At 53.2% G+C, this 22,041-nt stretch overlaps 1 protein-coding gene across 4 annotated transcripts in view; it reads left to right on the plus strand.

The window, feature by feature from the left end:
• ZMIZ1 (zinc finger MIZ-type containing 1) overlaps positions 1-22,041 on the plus strand; it is a 192,404-nt gene that overhangs the window by 100,525 nt on the left and 69,838 nt on the right. The gene's annotated exons all lie outside the window — the stretch shown is intronic.

A 22,041-nucleotide genomic window follows, 5' to 3' on the forward strand; every position in this document is an offset into this window, starting at 1 on the left:
ATCTCCACGTGGGCCCCTCAGATACCCAGCCCCCAGCTCTTTGTTCTGGTGCAGCCTTTAGCCTGTGTGCTCGCACACGGAAGCACGCGCACACATGGGCAGCATACTCCTCCTCGAGAAGGTCCTTAGGGACCAGCAGCTCCCTCCACGGCCTCGGTCCAGAAGGTCACCTGCCTTGCGCCTCCCCCTCCCCCTGCCAAGGCTGCGTCAGGCCCACCCTGCCCCCAGCCGCTGTGTGCCAGCCCTCAGCAACTTGGCAGGCAGCACTGAAATGTCAGCCTCCTCAGCACCGCACTGTGTGGGCCCATACCTGCTGGCTACGTGGGCACCAAGCCCCAGGCAGTCGCCATATCCAAGGTCCCCAAGAGCCTTCTGTGTGCCTCTGCCAATGTCCACACTTGAATGACTCTGTCCTCTTAGCTGACCCTGTGAGCAGCCTAGCGGTGTGTTAACATAATAGAATAGGGAATGTCAGAACCCAGGGTACAGGGAACCCAGAGAAAGAGGGACCTGCCACAGGTCACAGTGAGGCTGGGCAGAGTCCGTGCAAGAGCCCGGGTGCCCACTGCCCCTCCTGCCTCCCTGCGTGATGACTCTGGGCTCCTGTCTGAGAGGCACGGGGCTGTTGGCCAAGCAGAAAATGTGGAGGAAGCAGCAGGTCTGGAGGTGCCAGGGCACCCCAGGGGGATGGTGGCAGAGGCGGCCAGCAGGCATCTGGAGAAGGGACCAGAGGACTCAGGAGAGAGGTCAGGGCTGGAGGAGGCAGCCCCTGACACCTCCGAGGAAGAGGAGGCCGGCTTTCTTAGGGACAAGCAGGGGACAGTTGTCAATCACCTGCCTGTGGGCTAGAAGTGACCTGCAGACAGCTGACGTCCGTCAGATCTTTTGGCAGTTTGTAAAAATGCATATTAATTGCCAGCCCTTGCTCTTTGGGAGATCGCACTGTCCAGTCAAATGCCTGACTTCCTTTGAATGGGAACCTTGGACCCACAATCTGCCACTGCCTAGGTGGAGGCTGACCCCTTCGTGAAGTGCCATGCTTCCCCCATTGTCTTACCCCACAAGCATTTCCTGCATTTGGGAACCTGCTGGGCCCTGTGAACCTGTGTGTTTCTTACCTCTGTTCTACACACACCATCACATCCCAGCAGAGCAGCCTGAGCCCTGGGCCCTGGAGCGGAAACCCAGGCAAAGTGGATCACTTGCTTTGTGCTGACAAACATCTGCCTGGTCTGGTTTCTCCAGTGAGCTGACAGCAGACCATGGGAAGGGAGTGAGCTGTGCCCTGGGCCCCCAGCCTGCCTGGGAGGTGAAGACTCAGGAATGGGATGGAGCCCTGGCCCTGCCTCTTCCTATCTGTGGCCTGTGGTCCGCTGAGGAGGGGCTCCGGAGAAGCTTGGTCCTTCTTGGAAGCCTCCAGCCCAGGGACCCTCTGTAACAGCTCACAAGGCAGTCCTGGGGCTGAGATAGACCCCAACGGGGCACGGGAGCTGGTGTGTGTGTGTGGGGGGGGTCTGCTATGGCAAGAGTCCCACCTCCGTCAGAGACCAGACAGATCATTTCACCACTTCCCCTCCAGACTCCTTAAGCAGAAGGCGAGTCATAAACCATTTTCTTCTGTCTTTGAAAACAGTCCTTCTTGCTCTCACCTGGCTGAACGCAGGGCTCTCGGACCCCCAAGGGGATGGTCACAGTCCTGGCCTCTCTCGGAGTCCCAGCTCTTATCTCTAGTTTTGTGCCTCCCCCATGGCCCCCTCTCTACCCCCTCTGCCTCTGCCCACCCCAGATCACACAGCCGCCTTCCCGTCACCGTCACCAGGGAGGACAAATGGCCTCATTCAGGGACACCCTGCCAGATCTGTCTCTCTAAGACAAAGCTGTGCGCAGCTCTGCGTGAAAAACGGCTCGCAGCCGCCCAGCGAGCAGGCGGGATTGGTGGGTGCAAATTGCAGGGGATTGTTAACGCTTGCTGGCTCCCCCAGAGACAGCGAACAGGCAGGCCCTTGCCCTTGAAATGCCAAACTGCCGGGCGGGGCGCCTTGTCAAGGCCGGGGACAGACTTCCTCCTGGACACCAGCCCCCACCCCCACATCTGAGCTCAGCAGAGCTGGGATGTGGGGGAGGGACTTGGCTTCCTTCCTCCCGCTTGGCCGCCTCTGCACTCCAGGTCAGGTCCTGCTCAGGAAAGGGCTCTGGATTTCATCACCAGGCCCCTGGGAGCTGACTCGGGGTCAGCTCTGTTTAAAGGACAAGAATCTGTTTATCACTCACCTTCCGTCGAGTCACTGCTGTGGGAGAGGTCACTGGAGCTCTTATCAGCACACCCATTCTGTAGACGAGGAAACTGAGGCTCTCACGGGGGAAGAGACAGACCCAGGCCACATGGAAGCAAGCGTTGGACCTCCAGGTGGTCAGATTTGGAGCACAGGGAGCCATCCCCCTTCTGAGTGACCATGTGTGAGCAGGTAGGATGGGTTGTCCTGGGCCAGTGGTCCCTGGCTACCTCCCCTCCTCCAGCGCCCTGAGGACAGAGCCCTGGGATCCAGTGGCCTCACTCTGCTCTTGGAGAAAAAGAACAGTGAGGAGGAGCCCATGTGACGGAGGACTTGTGGGACACAGCATTCCCAGGCTGAGGAATTGGAGGGAGGGGTGTGTGATGGTCCCTGGGGTGTCCAGAGTGAACGGTGAGGCCAGGGGGGCAGTGCCACAGAAGAATGAGAGAGGGCAGACTTGGAAATGCTTCAAGCTCCAGAAAAGGGAACTGAGTGTTTCCTTGGCCACTCTGCAGCCATTAAAAATGAGATTCCCCAAGAATGGTTACCCCATGGAAATGCTTGTGACATAATATTCTTTGTTATTTTTTGAAGGGTAACAAAATGTCATGGTCAGTATGACCTCAACCAGGTACAAAAACAAAATATAGCTTTAGTTAGACACAGGAAACAAAAAATAGAAGGGGTTATACCAACATGTCAACTTAGAAATCACGGATCTATCTGGATAGGGGAGGTAGTTGACTTCATCTCCCCTATTTCTTCTGGGAGCACAGATTCTCTTTTAAGCAGAAGCAGCCATGGTCGTCCTGGATTCCTTTGGAGTTTGGCTGGAGTCGGTGGGAGTGGCGGGAGGCGACAGTGCCGTGGTCTGAAGGCTGGCTCACCAGTTTCCCCAACACAGCCCTCGCTGCTTCCCCCAGGGCCCAGGGGGCAGGCCTCTGCTCTTTGGGGAGGCTACTCTTCCTGCTTCCCTCTCTCCTGTGGGATTAGCTCATCGCTGGCTCTGCCACAGAGCCAGGGTGTGCAAGGCCCAGCTGGTAGAGATCTGCTTTCCAGGCCTGTCCACAATGAGAGGGGGCAGGGAGATGCGGGTATCGGCTCGTGGCAGTGGGGTCTGGGGGCTGAGACCCTGACCAGCCGTGCAGAACCCTCTCAAAATGCAGCTGCTTGTCTTAACCTGGGCCCTCACGCTCTAGTCCAGCCCTTGCTGGAACTCACTGCCTATGACTGGACCATATGATTGGGATGGGGGGGTGTGAAGCCATAGGGGAAGGAGAGGCCGCTAGAGGCACCTCAGTCAAATGTGTCTGAGTTTGGGTTCCCCCAGATACAGACCCCACAATGAAGAGGCCAGTGCAAGCGATGTATTTAGGAGCCCAGAAAACACCGGCAGAGAAGCAGAGAAATGAGTTACGGAAGGGAAGGAGGTCTGTAGAGGTCGAGTGTGCTGTTGAGCACTGTACCTGATGTGGGGAGCTCCTGGAGACAGAATGGAATGTGCCCCTTGGTCAGCCTGAGGGGCCAGGACAAGGAGGTGGGTATCCAGCATCTAGCATCCATTATTGGTTGGGGGCTCCTCAGGGTCAGGGCGTGAATGAATGCACCTCCAGCACTTGCCTTGGCAGAGATGCCCGGCAGAGTCACAGCGCCCATGGTAAGAAGAGGGTGCGTGATCAGGCATCCTTGATGCCAGTAACAAGTCACTTGCCCGATTTCTGTCACCTGCATCCCATCCTCCCACCCCCACCCCCTCCTCTGTATTCCAGTCCCACTCGTGTTCGTATTGTTACTTACTTATTTAGACTTGAAGATGGAAATTTAAAAAGGAAACTTTCTATCTTCTATCACCACTGTAACTGGCAGACCTGCCCCTTTGCCACATTTAGAAGCTGACTATCCGGGAGCTGAGTACCACCTTCTACCTCTGCCTCCCCTGGGCAGGCCATGCCCCCGCCTCCAGCGTCAGTTTCTTCCATGGTCAGTAGCATCTACTGCGTTTCTCTACCTTCATGGCTACGGGAGAAATGATGAGGTTATGTGTATGAGAATGCCTCTCAAAATAAAAAACACTAAACGGGAATTTTCAGGGCAAGGAATGATAAGCATCTTGTGCCAGGTCCACTCTGTGCCAAGCACAGGGGCTACAAACACATATAAATACACCACACACAGTCCCTGCTCTTGGAGTTTGAAATCAATGAATGCTCCCATTCTGGGGGCAAGAAGTGACAGTAATCCTCCAATAGACACAGCCCTTTACATGGCCTTCCTTGTCCAGCCCTGTGAGATCCCCAAAGAGACTGAGGCTCTGAGGGGCAGGGAGGTGGCCCCAGCAGGGGCAGAAGTGAGACCAGAGCTCTGCCTATCCCTGCTTCTCTGCAGGTGTCCCCGAGGAGATGCACGGCCTCTGGGGAGATGCAAGGCCACAGGGCCATCAGCCTACAGGCACCAAGGTTGTTGCCACCTTGCAGCCACAGCGCTGCCTTCCACCACCCAGCCCAAAGGTGCATCTGGGACAGAGGTCCTGCCAAAACAGTCTCCACCGCCCCAGGGGGCCCTGAAGATGCCGTGGCTGCCCAAGAAGTTAATAAAGCCATGGGCAGCAATTAATTCTGTAGAGGAAAGAGCCAGGTAAGAGGATTAAGGAAGCCAGAGCTTTGGTTTTAAGATGGAGCTTGGCATGCTCACCCCCCCCCCCCCCGCCAGAGGAGGGATTTCAGGGGATTCAAGGGTGTGAAAGTGAAATGGAGCAGGGACTTGGCAGAAAGCAGGCAAGGTGGTTATGGAACTTTTAAAGCAAGCATTGCCAGCCTCAGCCTTGTAAATACCTTCTGGGTTAGATCGACAGACAAGAATTAACAGCAGTGCAGCTATCATCAGCCTTGTCTGTTTAGTCTTACAGAACCAGGCCAGAGCATCTGGATTAGTTTAAAAAAAAAAAAAACTGATTTATAGCCCCTTTCAATCATGATGGTAGCAAATATTTGGCCAGTGTTTTCCCAGTACTGCTCTCTGTGTGACCTCCATGTCTGCCCCATTTTACAGATGAGGAAACTGAGGTTTAGGAAGATTGAGTGATGCAACCAAGGCCACTTGGTTAAAATGAGCCAGAATTATGATTCAAACAAGAATATCTCATCCTGAAGCCATAAGATGCCCCTACTCTTATGTCCAAGATAAAATGAAATTCTGGGAAATGAAATGACGCCAGGGAGCTTGTCAGGATCACCTGAATTGCTTGCAGGTGGCGATATTAAGTATTTGACAATGATTTATCCTTGTTGATGGGTTAAACAACTTCACATCTTTGAGCTCATTCAATAGTCACAGTCCCATGGATGGTGAGGCGCAGAGAGCCTGGAACATAGTAAACACTCAGGACATGTCAGCTGTTCTTATCACAACTTCCTGGTTGGCCCCAATTTCAAACATTTTTTTCCCCAGAAACCATTCAGCTATTTCCTAGAGAGGAGTAAGGATTGAAAGCATGGGTTCTGCTGGGAGTTCCCTGGTGGCTCAGTGGGGTTAAGGACCTGGCATTGACACTGCAGTGGCTCTGGTTATTGCTGTGGCTAGGGTTCAATCCCTGGCCTGGAAGCTTCTGCATACTGCAGGTGCAGCCAAAAAAAAAAAAAAAAAAAAGGCATGGAAGCATGGACTATGCAACAGAGTGTCTGTGAAAACCACCCAGCCTTCCTCTAGCTGTGAGACCTTGGAAGAGTCACTCAGCCTCTCGGTGCCAAACTTGCATCCCTTGATAAAAGAGGATAGTAATACCTACATCATAGGTATTGAGTTAACATATGTATAGTGCTTAGAACAAGGACTGGCATATACTAAGTGCTGTATACGTGTTAGCATTCCAACTTTCTTAGGATGCCTCTTACACCCGGAAGAAACCCAAAACTCTGTGCCTGACCCTTTGTCATGGTGTGGGGTCTGGAAAATATGGAACCTATGTGTAGGTAGGGCCAAGATAAATGCCTCCCACACCTACCTCCAAGTGGGTAGGTTGATAAGTGGGGTCCTGTTAACTCAGACTAGGGAATGGCCCCTTCCTGAGGCTCCAGGGCCAGAAGCCCACAGCTGTCTCCAAGATAGCAGAGGTTCACACGGGGTTAAGATGACATTTTCTTTCCCCCAAGAAGAGCAGGTTGGGCTCAGTGCAGAAGGCAGGTGGCCTACAGGAGTAGAGAGTAGAGAGCTGACTGAGACAGGCTAGACAGCCGGCAGCACCTTACCTGTGCCTTGGCCTAGGGAAGGGTCCTGCAACCCTTCCTAAAGTTCTTTCAAGAGAGAAAGTAAGGGAGTTCCCGTCGTGGCGCAGCGGTTAACGAATCTGACTAGGAACCATGAGGTTGTGGGTTCGGTCCCTGCCCTTGCTCAGTGGGTTAACAATCCAGCATTGCCGTGAGCTGTGGTGTGGGTTGCAGATGCGGCTCGGATCCCGCGTTGCTATGGCTCTGGCGTAGGCCGGCGGCTACAGCTCCGATTCGACCCCTAGCCTGGGAACCTCCATATGCCACAGGTGCAGCCCTGAAAAAACGGACAAAAAAAAAAAAAAAAAGCACAATTTGTTTAGCTCCTGTTTTATACCAGACTCTGTCCTGGGTACTTTATGAACATCAGCTCTGATCCTCATGAAGAACCAATCTGTTTTATTGATTGGAAAACTGTTGAACAAAGAGATTTATTCACTTGCCCAAAGTAACTAAAATTCTCTCCACTAACAAGACAAGAGATGGGTGGATAGATGGCTCTGACTGGATGGCTGTTTGGATGGTTAAGACTAAAGATAAGATGGGAGGGAGCAAGGGGATGGGGTGTGGGGGGCTGTGGACCTGCCTGCCCCAACTCCAAGTTCTTGCCTCTTTTCCTCTCTGATTGTGCTTTCTCTCTCAGAGATCAGGCTCAGTGTGAGTGTCCCACTCAGCCTGTCCCCAGGGCCCATCTCTCAAGCAAGGACAGGTAGGAAGGCCCTGGCCAACAGACCCCCATCCTCTTGCCCCTCATAAGCTACCCAGGTCAATGTGCACAGCAGAGCAAGGGCTTGGGAGGGACCAGGTCCTGGAAACTGTAGTCTCAGCCTGCAGGCCCCCAGCCCTCCTGGCCTCCATGCTTTCAGTGACCCTTGAGTCAGGTCCAGCAGGCTGCTGGGAAAGGGCTAGTCTCAGGACATGCTGAGCCAAAATCTGGAAACTACAGAAGGGGCAGCATGGGACAGGGGTCCAAGCTCAGGTTTCTGGATCAGGCTGACCTGGGCTCAGCTCAGCTCCATGCCACACATGACCATGGCCTCAGCTCCCAGCCTCTCACAAAATAAGGGGTACAAAATACTTGACTCAAGCTGGCATCTCAGAAGGGCTCTGTACATAATCGTTCTGATTATTAAGTCCTGCATTATAGCACAGGCTCTGAGACCTACTTGTTCTGTGACTTTATGCAAATCACTTCACTTTTCTTAGCTTGGGGTCCAGAGGATCCAGAATCCCAGTCTCCTGGCTGGAGCGGCAGCAGTTCTGTTTCCGTGGCAACCCAGCTGCCTCTCAAGGGACCATCTGGATCACATCACCCTGGCAAGGTGCTGCCCAGGCAACCAGGTGTTTGTGTTTTGCAGTAGAAGCTCTGCAAGGTGGTAATCCCCCTCACTGGGGACAGGGTGGTGGCCAGGCAGGTGGCTGTAAGTAATCATCGCCATCTCAGCCATGCCTGCCTTTGCTACTCGTGGGTCCAGAGAGAAAGAGACTCCAGAGCTTGGGGACTCTATCCAATGACTTTCCTTGAAGAGCTATTAACAGATGCTTCATTATATTCCTGGGCACATTTTCTGGCTTGTTGAGGCTGGCCAGGTGGAAAATGCTGCCTGGGGCTGGACTCCTGTAGGGAATTCCAAAGGACCCAGTCTCACCTGTTTAGGATGAAGAGCCACTATTGTCTCTGGCAGGAAACAGGAATTACTGAGTGGGGGAAACTAAGAGTCTGCCTTTGAAACACACACATAATTATAATGACAGCAGGAACTTGGTGCAAAGGATAAGCTAATTCACCCCTTCGACAAACGTGCTTGGGCACCTATTCTAAGCAGACTTTGTGATAGGCACGTAGGTAACCCTAGAGACGGTCCGTATCCACAAGGAGCTCACAGACCTGGACAGCTTAGGAAAAGCACAATGTCAACAGACCCACATCAACTACAGGAGAAGCTGAAGGGGAAGTGGTGTGTGGAACCCTCTAGGGCCAGCCACTTCCGGCAGGAAGCTCCCAACTCAGAGCCTTTGGAACAGCCAGGGACAGTTCAGGGAGAGCCCGTGCTCTGCCACCACTTCATACGGGTGAGAGCCTTGATTTTTGCAACGGCCCCCGAGGCTAAGCTCTGTCCCCTTTTCCAGGTGGGGAAAACTGAGCTCAGAAAACTGAAGTCTGTGCCCAGGGTGATACAGCTGGGGAGTGGCTGGGCTGAGATCAGACCTGGGACTGCGTCCACAGTGCACTCTCTCGGGGGGGACCCTGCTCTCCTGGTGGGCTGCCCGCAGTGACTCTATTTCCTGGAAGCTCGGGGCCCCTCTCTAAGCTGAGCTCAATCAAAGCCTTCCGCCTTTCTGTCCTTGTGGCTCTTTCCCTCTCTTCCCCATTTTCCCTGTGTCTCTTCCCCTCTCCCGCCGTCTCTCCTCCCTCACTCCTTCTCTCCCTCTCCTGTTCCCCCTTTCTCCTTCCCTCCCTCTCTTTTCTTCTCCCTCCCTCACTGTCCTCTCCCCTCTCCTTTTATCTCTTCTTCATTTCCTTTGTCTCCCCCTTTCCCCTTGGGACAGCAGTTCCATGCACCACTGGTCTCGCTGGCGACAGCTCACCTCTGCCCAGACATCACCTGCAGCCTCTCGCCCTGGGCCCCAGGCTCACTGTCCACAGGTGCCCCGCCCGGTCCAGCCCTGGGCTATGCCCCCAGAAATGTCTGCTGCTGTTTGGTGCCATCCCCCTCCTGAGCACCCTCCGCTGAGGAAGTGACATAATTGCATGTCTTCCCATTTCCTCCCTGCTCCGTGTGGTCCTGAGCCCACTCTCAGATGTGCAGCCCAGATGTTTAGAATCACTGCCTCCCAATTAAGCGTCTGCTGGGAGGCCGGGAGGCAAGGGGCCCGAATGTGGGAAGGACCCGTGTCTGTGCAAATGGGGCTAGGAAGAGATAAAATGAGAGCTCGGCCTCCCCAGGCACAGACGGCGGGAAATTGGTGTGCCGTTGAGCTCCATGGGGAAGCCGAGCGCTGGCAAGTGCGGCGAGACGCCCCGTATGCTTGACTGTATATGCCTGACTGTGAGCCGCTCCTCAGCCTCTCTGGGGAGAGATTGCTGTGCCCACCCCTGGGGACAGGGCTTCTGCATCTGGTTCTTTTCTCCTACCCCAAATGGAGAGAGAACTGTGGGAGGAGAAAAACAACAGAGGAGAAAGCACTCACTGCCCCTCTAAAGAGAGAGGATGGAGTGTAGAGGCAGCCCTATCTGTAGGGTCTGTTCCCTCCCAAGCACTGGTGCCCTGGTCCAGCCTCGGCTACACTTCGGGGTCTGGGTCCCAGGCAGAAAGGGCTTCCTCAACACCCCCATGTCCATACAGCCAGGGGGTGATACAAAGAGTGATGGCATCCAGGCGGGAAATACAAGGTGGGTCTGGGGGGTCAGAGAGCCCAGCACCCCTAATGGGGCAGCCGCCGTGCCCGGGGCCATCTGACGTCATGTGAGACGTCATATGACAACATGCCCCAAACTGCCAGGGCTTCCTGGTTTTTAATGTCATCGACCACTGCTTATTTAAGATCCAGGGCTGGCCAGTCCAGCCATGCCTGAAGGCTGGCTCTCAGGCAGCTGGTGGAGGCCTGGGAGTTAAATCACTGAGGACCAAGCAGGGACAGATGGACTCAAGATTGATGGGAAGAGGGAGGTTTTGTCTATGGAGTATGGGAGACCATGTCCTTTTCATTGAATACAGAAAGAGGCCTCGGACCAGGTCAGCAGGGGAGGGCTGGTAATGAGGAGCACCTGAATGGGGGGGGGGGCACAGGACCTTTGAAGTGTGGAAATCACCCACGTGGCATGTCCAGCCACGGAGGTAGACTAACCTGGGTTTATGTCCTTCTCCCTGCTTTCAAGCTGTGTGGCTTCAGGTAACTGACATAACCTCTCTGAGCCTTAGCAGTGGCATCAGGAAACAGGTGATGGTAACCATAGCTCCCCCCCCTCCCCCAGTTGTTTGTGGTACTTGGAGTGTTAAGGATTAGACTGGAGATGTGGGGGAAGCTGTGCCCTGCGTGCAGTGAGGACACGGTATCCTGGTGACTGAGGCAAAGCAGGTGTGAGAGGAAGATGGCTGAGTGGAGGAGGAGGATCCTGTGTGCTGGAGAGGAAAGGGGAGGACAGTGCCTTTTTTGGAGTTCAGGAGGAGGTATATAATAAGTATAAATAGTATGTCATAGTTTCATTGTCATTGCCACTGTTCACCCTCTGATGTGAATCTGTGAGTCTGAGGGGAGACTGGCACAGAGAGAGGGAGCATTCCTCCCAGCATCCCTCATCATACCAGGGGTGGGACCGGCCTGACATGGTACTAACCACTACTACTCTTCCATTATTACTAGTAGTACTCTTACTCCCATGGCAGGTAATACTGCCATTGCTACTACTCACACTGGCCTATTGCTTATTATACTACCATTATTTTACTACTACTCTGAATCAATTAAGGAGTGAACTTTTATTGAGTTCTTACCATGTTCCAGACGCTGGGCAAAATACTGCACAGACTTCCTCTCCTTTCATCTTTATATAAAAATGTTGAGAAGGAACTGAGACTCAGAGAGGTTAATTGCTTGCTCAAGGCCACACAATTAGCGAGTGGCAGGGCTAGAATTAGACCCAGGCAGTCCCGCTCCTGCACACTTGGGTACCAGGTCAGACTGCCTCCCAGAAGCAGGAAGGAGGCTTGACAGCCCCGAGCCTGGATGAATGGAGACCTGGATGCATCCAAGGAGCAGGGCTGCTTGTGAATTAGCCCAATGGGCAGCTGCCTTTGTGTGTGTTTAGGCGAGGGGGGTGGGGGCGGGAATCTAATAATCTCTCTGCTTCCTTGTTTCCTAAGACCTGAAATTCCACTCTTCACCTGATTTTCTTTGGATTAAATTACACGTGCCTCTGTCAGTTAGCGTTGTTCATTCACTCTGTCATTTGATAATAGCATGGTGAGGGGTGGTGAGGCCAGGTCCCAGGCTCAGGCAATGCTGGCTTCCAGTTCTGGCTGCCTGCAAACTGGGTGACCCTGAGCCTGTCCTTTCATCTCCGGGTGGTGGGATCTCATATTTGAAGCTCCCAGCTCAGGGCCTCACAGAGTGGCCCTCCTGTCCTTCTCCTGTAACTCTGCAGGACGCCTGTGTAGCCCCAGGTGCGATACTCCTGGCAGATGAGCCCCCGACCCTCCTCCCACCCCACAAGGCCCAGGCCAGTGATGGCAGGAAACCAACAGGCTGTGTCTGGGAAAAACCTAGAATTTAGAGGTTATTCATCCGTGAGCAAACATGTATTAAGCACCACAGTGTTCCAGGCCTGTGCTGGAGGCCTGGGCAGTGTGAGTGAGGCAGATGCGCTCCTCACCCTCCAGGGGCTCAGGGCTTGATGGAGAGGACAGACTTGGAGTAAGTGCCCTCGGATGATGATGTAATCATTGTGACAAGCTCTATAAAGGACACGTGGAGGGGGCCACGAGCCTGGGTGCTTAAAGAAAGCTTTTTCAAGGAAATGACTCTTGCAGGAAGGCTCCAAGGAGAAAACCTGCCTAAAGGAGAGGACAGAAAAAGGAATTCCAGGCAAGGGAAGCAGCATTTGCAAAGGCCCCAGGTGCAGAAGGAATGTGGGTTCAAATTTTCTGCTTCTTCTGACTTGGTATCCCTGTGCAAGATGCTTCTCTCTGAGCCTCAGTTTCCTCATCTGTAAAGTGGGAACCATTGCCACCTGCTCCCCAGGGTTCCAAGCAGCTGCGAGGTTAAGGGAGAAGAAGGTGCTGGTGCTGGCCCTGCTGCCCTGAATGCCTAGGGAATCTGGAGGCTGCCTCTTGGCTCCTGGCTTCCAACCACCCCGGACATTTGAAGCTTCTGTTGGTACTGGTTGTTCCTCAGCACAATTAGGTAATTAGGCCAAATTCAATTACACACCACACTCCCAGGTCTGTCTGGGGCCCGAGGGGTGGGGCATGGGCTCCCTTTGCTGGAAGGGAGCAGCAGGAGTGCTCCCAGAGCTGTGCCTTCGTACCATGCATCTCAAAATACTGCCTGCCTCCCAGACAGGGAAACTGAGGCAGGGAAGAGGCGGCGCTGCTTGACCCCAAACCATAGCATCCTCAGGGCTGATTTTTTTTTTCCCTCTTTGACAGCCCCAATCGAAGCCGCTGGCCCATGTCTTATGCCACTTTTCAAATTCATCATGGGGTCCCTGGCTCCAGGGCTTATCCAAGGGGAAGAGGAGCCAGGAACCTCATGATGATCTTCCTCTTGGACAAGCCCCCTCATTGGTAGGAAAATGGGATTTAGCTTTCCTGCCTCCCTTGGATTCGTGGCAGTTTCTCCTTCCAGCTGCAGACTGGGACCCAGCCACTCTTCAACATTATGATTGGCATGTGAATTTGGGGAGAGAGCACACCTCCAGTAAAGGTGGGTGAACCAGGGTTTATAAATGCCTTTAAGGGACTTGCTGGAGGCATCCAGACAGGAGCAACCCAGATTGAGGCTGGCACAAGGGTCCTCTTGGAGACTGTTTTTAAAATATTTTTAATCAGAAGATGCAGTCTGCAAATACTGAGGGTCAACTGTGTGTTGTTGGTGTCTTATTTGGCCTGCTCCAAACTTTATGGGAAATCAGTGGGGGTCAGCTCAATAGTGACACTTCTTAGAGCCTTCCAGCCAGACTTGGGGAGACAAGTGTCCCCAGCAGCAAAGAGGGGTCTCACCTCTGCACTAGAGATCTTCCAGGACCTTGAGTCCAATCTAAGGAGCTCGAACTTGCACTTGATCCTGGCAGCACTGGGAAGCCAGGGAAGGTTTTAGACAAGGGGGTAGTGTGATTAGATTTGCTTTTGAGAAAGCCTCAGGTAGACGAGGGCCCTAGGCTAGAGGCAGAGAAAACAATTTGGAGGCTGTTCCTCCAGATAAGAGACTGTTGGGGTGGGACTGTGCTATAAGTAGAAAGAAAGGGATGGCTGGTGGTGACTCTCAGCCCAGTTGATGACGTGGAGTTGTTCTATGCTTGCCTCTCGAGTTACCGCTTCTGAAGATGATGCACAGCACTCTTCACGGTGGGGAAAGTCATTTCTTTGAATTCATTTAATTCTGAAATGAAAGTGGTTTTATAGGGTGTTTATATCTCCTCACAAAAATAATGCATACTCCTCATAGAACAATTAAGGCATGCAGAAAATTAAAAAGAAGTTAGCGAATAGCTGAAATCCCACTTCCATGGGATAATAACTTGGTGAATAACCATTATTCAACAGATATTTGTTACATGCCTACTATGGGCCAGGTATAAAGCCACCAAGGATAGAGCATTGACCAAAACAGGCAAAATCTCTGCCCCATGGAGCTCACAGTCTACCAAAAATGATATGCCTCCAGGTACTTGAAATCATCCCTAGATTACTTATAAAACCTAATACAACATAAATACTAAGTAAATAATTGGAAATACAATGTAAATGTTATGTTAGTAGTTACTAGCATGTGACAGATTCAAGTTTTGCCTTTTGGAACTTTCTGGGAAAATTTTATTTTTTTTTTAAATTTTTGATGGGAAGATGCAGTCTGCAATTACAGAGGGCCAGCTGTGTGTTGTTGGCATCTTGCTTGGCCCACTCCATCCTTTATGGGAAATCAGTGGGGGTCAGCTCAACAGTGGCACTTCTTGCAGCCTTCCAGCCAGACTTGGGGAGAAGTGTCCCCAGCAGCAAAGAGGGGTCTCGCCTCTGCACTAGAGGTCTTCACTGGGTGGAGAAGCTGTGGCCCAGAGAGAGAGAGAGAGACCTGTCCTTGGTCACACCACAAGTCCCCAGGCCTTTCCCCAGGCGGCACCTATCTCACTTGGGAACTTGGCTTCCAGGCGAGCTCAGCCCTGCAGATCCTGATTTCAACATCAGGCCTCCCACTCCTTGCACTGCCCTGGCAGCCACTTTGGATTTTCCCAGACAGACATTCCTACGTGGCCTATCTGCTCAGGTCCAGAGCCCCCGGGGGGTGGGGGACCTCTGGGAGCATGCTGCAGGAGTGAAAGAAGTCCCCAGATGCCCTGGGCTGGCCGGAACTGGGAGCACGGGGCTGGAAGGGAGCAGGTGACTGGGAGAGTGCCCTCTTACCACAGCACTAGGCACTATCGGACTATCGGGACTGTCGACTGTTGGGAGAGAAGGGCAGGAAGCGCCAGATGACAGGGTTCTTGGTGAGCTTTAATTGGCTTAGGAAGTTCAGAAAACTACTATACTCTTGCCCAGGATGCACCGAAGTGCTTGGGCATGCCTCCCAGTCACCCTTTCTCTCCTCTTACTTATCACAGCACCCTGAAACAGAAAGGGCTCAGACACCCCGGTGTGGGACCCCTGCCACAGCTCCCCGTCCTCAGCTCTCACACCTCAGTTGACAGCATGCTCACTACCACCCTGGGCAGCCCAGACTGTCAGGAGCTCATTCCTTCTTTTTCTTCTTCTTTTTAGGGCCGCACCTGTGGCATATGGAGGGTCCCAGGCTAGGGGTGGAATTGGAGCTGCAGCTGCCGGCCTGCACCACAGCCACAGAAACACAGGATCCGAGCCATGTCTGCGACCTACCCCACAGCTCATGGCAACGCTGGTTCCCCAACCCACTGAGTAGGGACAGGGATCGAACTTGCATCCTCATGGATACTAGTCATGTTTGTAACCCCCGCTGAGCCACAACAGGAATTCCCTGTCCAGGCTCTCTTTACTCCAGTGCTAAATGAGTAAATAGGCAAGTGGGGGCTCTGACAGGGAAAGCGGTAGGCGTGACAGGCCATGAAGGTTGCAGGCCACACTGAGGTCACAGGGCTGTTGGAGCAGCCCGCATTCAGCCCCACTGGGGCCCCCAGGCTTGAGTCAGAGTATGTGTGCCTGAGCCCCATTTCTTCCTCTGCATCCTGGTGCCTGGGTGAGCCTTTGTCTGGGGAGCATCAGGAGTGGAATTTGGCCGCCCCTACCCAGACAAGGAGGTGTGCCACCCAGCCAGGTAGACTGGTAGACGGACAGCTTCAGCAGGAAGGGAAACTGCCTTTCCAACTGCAGGGAGCTTATGTCTGTCTGACTGGGGGCTGTCAAGGAAGCGCCCCTCAAAGCTGTGTCCTGGGAGGAGCAATAACATCCCAGGACTGCTGAGGCACGGACATTCGAGCTGCCTTGGCCGTCCTTTCCCTTCAAAGGCAACTCCAGAAATCAATGGGAAGAGATTCATTAGGGGCCTGGGTGGCAAGCGTCCCACCATCTCTGGCAGCCCCTTTGTTAGCTGGCCTGAGCGTCCTGCCTGAACAGGCTGCTTCCACTGTGAAACAACCCACGTTCTTGCAGACAGCAGGTCAGGGACCCAGTCTCCAGGCAGGCGGGCAGGCAGGCAGCGGGACAGGGCACCACAGACGTTACTATTCCCTCATTCATTCCTTGATTCACTTATTCTTTCAGGGAGCTGGTCCATGCTTCATTCATATAGCAGACATCATATATCTCCCTGGCCTATGTTAGATCCTATCAATATTATATGTACAAAAAGAGACAAAAGTGACCGTTGACAGGAAGCTTGGCTTCTAACAAGGGGGACAGCATTAGCCCGGGAAATAAGTGAAATGCATCAATCATAACTGCTAAGGAGGACCCTAAGTCAGGAGAGAGGTACCCAGTTTGGGCAGGGGCCGCAGCATTGGGCAGAGCGGCTGAGGAAGGCTTTCTAGAGGTGTCACCTGAATGGAGGCCTGCAGGAGGTGGGAAGTCAGCCTGGCCACCCGAAGAAGAGCATGGGGGCGTTTGTAGCCTGAAGGCAGGGAGGCTGGAGCAGAGTCAACCAGACGAAGACCGGAAGGAAATGAGGTCAGGGAGGTGACAGGGACCAGGTCACATGGGGTCTTGTGGGTGATAAGAAAGACGTGAGTTTTTACACTGACTGAGTTGGAGCCACTGGAGGAGCGGTTTGAGCAGAGGAACAATGAGTTGCATCCTAGGTTTTGGCAGCATTACCATGTGTATAAGCTTGCTAGAAATGCCATGACAAAGCACCGCAAACCGGGTGGCCTGAACAATAGGACTGTCTTGTTTCACGGTTCTGGAGGCCAGCGTCTGAGATCGAGGTGTCTCGGTGGCAGGGCCATGCTCTCTCTCAAGGCACCTGCAAAGGACCTGTTCCGGGCCTCTCTCCTAGCTTCTGGTATTTCCCCAGCTCATAACAGCAGAACTCCAGTCTTTTCTCCCTTTGTGCATGTCTGTCTCTGTGTCCAGATTTCTACTTTTCATAAAGATACCAGTCATATCTTAGGGCCCACCTCAGCAACCTCATTTTATATTAATCATCTGTGACCCTGTTTCCAAAAAAGTCACACTCCCAGGTCCTGGGGGTTAGGGCCTCAGCATCTCTTGGGGGGAGGGAGCCCACACCACCACAGCCTCTCGACCTCTTGTGAATGATCGAATGATCACTGTTACCTCCTCCGGTCCTCCCTAGCAACTCGCTCCCATTTTACAAAGGAGGAGATGAAGGCCCAAGGAAGCCAAAGTGACTTGTCCAGGGCCACCAGCTAGTCAGTACTTGTTTCTTGAGCCTCAGCCTCCAAATCCAGGCACATCCCTTCCCTCCATAGCTCCTCAGCTAGCGGTGACCTGGCCAGTTCCTTCCTCTCTCTGCTCTAACCCCTCTGGCCTCTCTGCATAGTTGAAAGGCTGCTGCAGGCATCCCAGGGGCATGGACAGACACCCTGGGGCGCAGTTGCCTTCCCGCTGAATGGGTACAAGGGCAGGCAGTTCCTCAGGACAGATGGAAGCCACCTGAGTGACCATGTCTTGCCTGGTTCCTGGGTCCCCCCCTCTCCACCCTCTCTCCTCCTTTAGCCTGGCAGGAGGCTTTCCTGGATCCCCAGTAACCTCACAATCATAGGGCTCCTCGGAGGTGCCGATAGAGATGTGGGACAAGGGTTAGTTTTGTTTTCTTAATGAAATGATTATAGGATTTGGGCTGATGCCAAGTGCAGACTTCTGGGAATGCAGACTGAGGGTGGGATGAGGGCCCTCCTGGGGGATCAATCCAGGAAGGGGGTGGGGTGCAGGGACAGGAGGTTCTGAGCCATGGAGGTCTCCTTCTCCACCGTTGACTCCATCGCCCCCCTCCCAGGTGGAGCCCTGGCCAACCCAGACTGTCAGGTGGCTGCTTAAATATAGCACAGATGCTAAACAGGGAAAAGAAACACAAAGAAAGAAAACATTTCCATATATGTAATGTGGTGTGTTGCAAAGAACCTTAAGCAAGAGTCAGGGGGACACGACGCTCATCCCAACTCTAATGCAGTGCGTGACTTTGATGGTCATTCTCCAGACCCCGGATGCCCATCTTGGGAATATAGTATGATGGTTACTGGTGCAAACTGTAGAGCCAGATGGCTGGGTAGTTTAAATCCTTCTGCAAGTTGTCTCAACCTCTCTATGCCTCGATATTCTCCTCTGCAACAGAGTGGCAATAATAATCACACCTTATCAGGAGTTCCCGTCGTGGCTCAGTGGTTAATGAACCCAACTAGGATCCATGAGGATGCGGGTTCAGTCCCTGGCCTTGCTCAGTGGGTTAAGGTTCCGGTGTTGCCGTGAGTTGTGGTGTGGGTCACAGACTTGGCTTGGATTTGGTGTTGCTGTGGCTGTGGCATAGGTCGGCGGCTACAGCTCCAGTTCAACCCCTAGCCTGGAAACTTCCATATGCTGCAGGTGTGGCCCTAAAAAGACTAATCATCATCATCCTCATACCTTATCAGAGGTGAGGATAGTGTTGATGATACTTGGAAGGTGCCTAGAACTGTGCCTGGCAACCAGCAGGCACTCTGTCACTGGGAACTCTGTATGACTATGGACATAGGAGAGGCCTGAATCCAGCCCTGGGGCTCCCAGCTCTGTGTCCCCAGTGGAAGTGCGCCCTCCTGCTGTCCTCACGTGTGGTTGGGGTCCTGAGGCCTGGCCAGGACACCTGCATTGGCTGGCTGGGAGCCGAACCTCAGCGGTGCCTTCCTTCTTCTGGACTGTGGGTGTAGAATTAAGGAAGCTGACCAGAGGCAGGAAGGGAAAGCAGCAGAGAGAACAGGGTTATCAAAGGACACGGGAGTTTGTATCCTGATCCCTCAGAAGTGGACAGAAGCCCCATAAAAAGTTCCCTGGAGGCAGAGCCTCTGAATCAAGTCGATGTCCAGTGCAGCTGCTAGAGCCTTCCTGGGGCAGCTAAGCTGGTAGACAGATGCTCCATGGCCACTTACCCCCAGTATGGGTGCATGCCTTTACTGAACCCACTCCATGTCCTGCATGCCCTTCCATGCATCCCGAGAAGGACCAGTTGTATGGACAGATGGCCAAGCAGCTCCTAAGGCCTGAGCTCATGCCTGCCACACTCCCGTGGACGCCACCTGGGGTCCTCCTTGTTTATTTTATTCTCCCTCTGGGTGCTGAAGCCCACATAGGTAACATCTCTGAGTCACGGGGGTCCTTGTTGAGACCTGCTGAATTAGCAAGCCCTGCTTGAGGAAGACCTGGCTCGGTGGCTCTGGGGTTCATTGTTCTGCCTCTCAGACTCACCTGCAGGGAGCTGGGGTTTTTGTATGTCCCTAGGCCTCCCTCCCCTGGACACACACACACACACACACACACACACACAAAGGCTTACAGAAGAGGTGATCCGGCCCTGGCCCTGGGAACCACTTCTTCCCCACCCCAGGCACCTACATCTTCAGTGGCTTTGCTCTTTCCTCCTTCCTGGACAGGGCCAGGACAGGATCCAGGTGGCCCATCCCTCTGACAGTGAGCTGGGAAGGCCTGGAGGAGGCTCCTCCCACATCCCAGACTCTGCCTTAGTGGTCCCCTCCCCCCATGGCCTGGTTGGTCCAGCGGAGGTGGGTTCCGCACGACAAGCTCCCCAGCTGGGTGAAGCATCCTCCCTCCCGAGCCCTCCAGTGTAAGCCGGGGCTGCCTTCCCAGCTGCAGTGCTGTGATTTATTGGCAGCTCCTCCTCGCCAGGGCCCACGGCAGGAGGAGTTCAAACACCCGCAAGAAAAGCCACCAGCTATTGATCCCCGAATAGGCTTCCCAAGCGCTCGCGGGCATTCATCAAGGAGCCTCGGCACCGGGCCGCAGCTCTCTCTTTCTTCTTCCTTTCTTCTGCCTCCCAAGTCATTCCCCCGGGCTGTGCCCCCCTCGCCGAGGTCACTCAGCGAGCTCGTCGAGTGACTGCGTGCAGAGGTGGAGAGAGCCTTTGTCTGCAGTCTCTTTCCTGTAGATCCTTATCAAGGCAGGCGCCCAGGGGGTGGAGCAGGCCACTCTGGGCCCCAGGCTTTTGAGCAAATCTTTGGGAGTTGGAGAAGTAGAGTTGGAAACGTGGAGCAAGTGGGGAGAAGCCCTTCTGAAGCAGGAACTGTTTGGAGTACTCATATTTCTCCAGATTTCGGGCTTACAGTGTTAAGAGCGTGCTAACCTAGTGGACCAGAGAGGGGCATAAATAGGACCAAACAGGCCTTGAAATTTGCATGTGAAAGCCTCGGCTTTGGCCAGGAGGCCTTCTGTTTCGGGCTGGTTGAATGGGTTCTTAAAAACAATTTGTTTTCCTAATTGCGTAAATCTGCAAATGGAGAGTATTTACCTTTTTTTTTTTTTTTTTTCTCACCTGGGGAGTGTCAGTTGGTCCCAGGCCTGTGAAGCTTAAATAAGCACATCAAGGGTCTTCTCTCATCCCACCCTGGGGCTCCTTCCAGAGTAGGTCCCTGGGAGAGAAGCTGGGGGGTGGGGGAGGGGAATGGTAGGGCTCTCATTGGTTTCTCAGGCAGGGCCGCCAGGTCTGAGTCCTTGGGTTGTAAATCTCTGCTCAATTCCAGTCCAAATTCTGGTTCAACCTACAGGAGTAGTTTTTCTGAATTCAGTGCCTGGAGCCACACGGTACCAACACAGACAAAGTATTTCAGGAATGAACCTGGAAGTTCTAAACATTTGGGTCTTTGGTGGCTCCAAAGATATTAAGAATCGGACCAGTATTGTGAACTCCTGTTGCACAGGACTTGGGGAGGGGAGCATCTAGGAGAACGGTATTCTGGTTATTTGAGGTCTTGGCTGCTTGGATTCTGTATAATCAAGGTTTGAGCCCTGACATCATTCAAAACCAGATTAATGTTAGAAACTGGGTGTTGGGGAGTTCCCGTCGTGGCGCAGTGGTTAACGAACCTGACTAGGAACCATGAGGTTGCGGGTTCGGTCCCTGCCCTTGCTCAGTGGGTTAACGATCCGGCGTTGCCGTGAGCTGTGGTGTAGGTTGCAGACGCGGCTCGGATCCCGCGTTGCTGTGGCTCTGGCGTAGGCTGGTGGCTACAGCTCCGATTCAACCCCTAGCCTGGGAACCTCCATATGCCTCGGGAGGGGCCCAAGAAATAGCAACAACAACAACAACAACAACAACAAAAGACAGAAAGAGAAAAAAAAAAAAAAAGAAACTGGGTGTTGGGGACAGCCATCTCAGTGTTTTCTTCTGAAAAGTGGGCCAAATTGTTGTGCCTCCTCTGTTCCTGAGTGTCATGGACTGAGCACCGGGCTTTGGAGTCTGGGGGCTTTTGGCTCTGCAGTGGGCACTGGGCCAACCAAAGAGAGAAAGATTACGAGATCCCAATTCCTTGTGGAGCTGCTTGGGCAGGGCCCCAGTGGACATCTCAGTGAATAACTAACTGTCCCTAAAGAAGCCATTTTAAACCCAAGATGAGGGAAGCCTACTCAGAGGAGGGGAGATAGGGCAGAGCTTGAAATTTGGACAGGGCAGAAAAGTCTTTCCCCTGGCTGCCCCCCCCCACCCCCCACCCGGGGTTGGCCCTACAGGAAGGCGATGCCAATTAATCTCTCTTGCAGGAAGCTAGTTCTTGTCCAAAAGGCAGCAAGTTATGAAGTATGAATTAATCCATTTAACCAGCTTCTCGGAGGGAAAGCCCATGACAACTGCATTTCCAAATGCCATCTCTGAAAGCGATATTTCAAGTGGCAGTGGGTGGGATTAGAGCCTGCTAACGATTTATGTCAAACAAGGAGCAAGAACATAATTTCTAGATAAGTGATTTGTCTCAGCCACTTCCAGGGCTGGCAGTAGAAAAGACACTAAGGTTTAGGGGCCAGCCAGAGCTCAGACTGAAAAGGGTGGGGAAGTGAGGGCGGTAATCAGGGATGAAGGCAGGAAAGCAAAGTCAAAGGCGAGTAGACCTGGTCATTTCCCCATGATGGCAAGGAGAGCAGTGCAGGGCTGTCCAATATAAAGGAGATTTTAAAGACAGTTCCAGCTACTTTTCTCTAGGGTATATGATGGGGCCCCACTTACCTTCCTAATTGTTTGGGCAGTTAGGTCACCATTCGAGAAACTTTCCCTGCAGGGGGGCGGGGCTGGGGAAGGAGCTTTAAATAAAGTTTCTCCCCAAAGGGTCGTCTTTTCGTTTCTCTCAAAACAAACAAGGGAGGAGCGTAGAACCCTTTGGGGTGGTA

The sequence above is a fragment of the Phacochoerus africanus genome, chromosome 15 (genome assembly GCF_016906955.1).
Source record: "Phacochoerus africanus isolate WHEZ1 chromosome 15, ROS_Pafr_v1, whole genome shotgun sequence".
Lineage (NCBI taxonomy): Eukaryota > Metazoa > Chordata > Mammalia > Artiodactyla > Suidae > Phacochoerus > Phacochoerus africanus.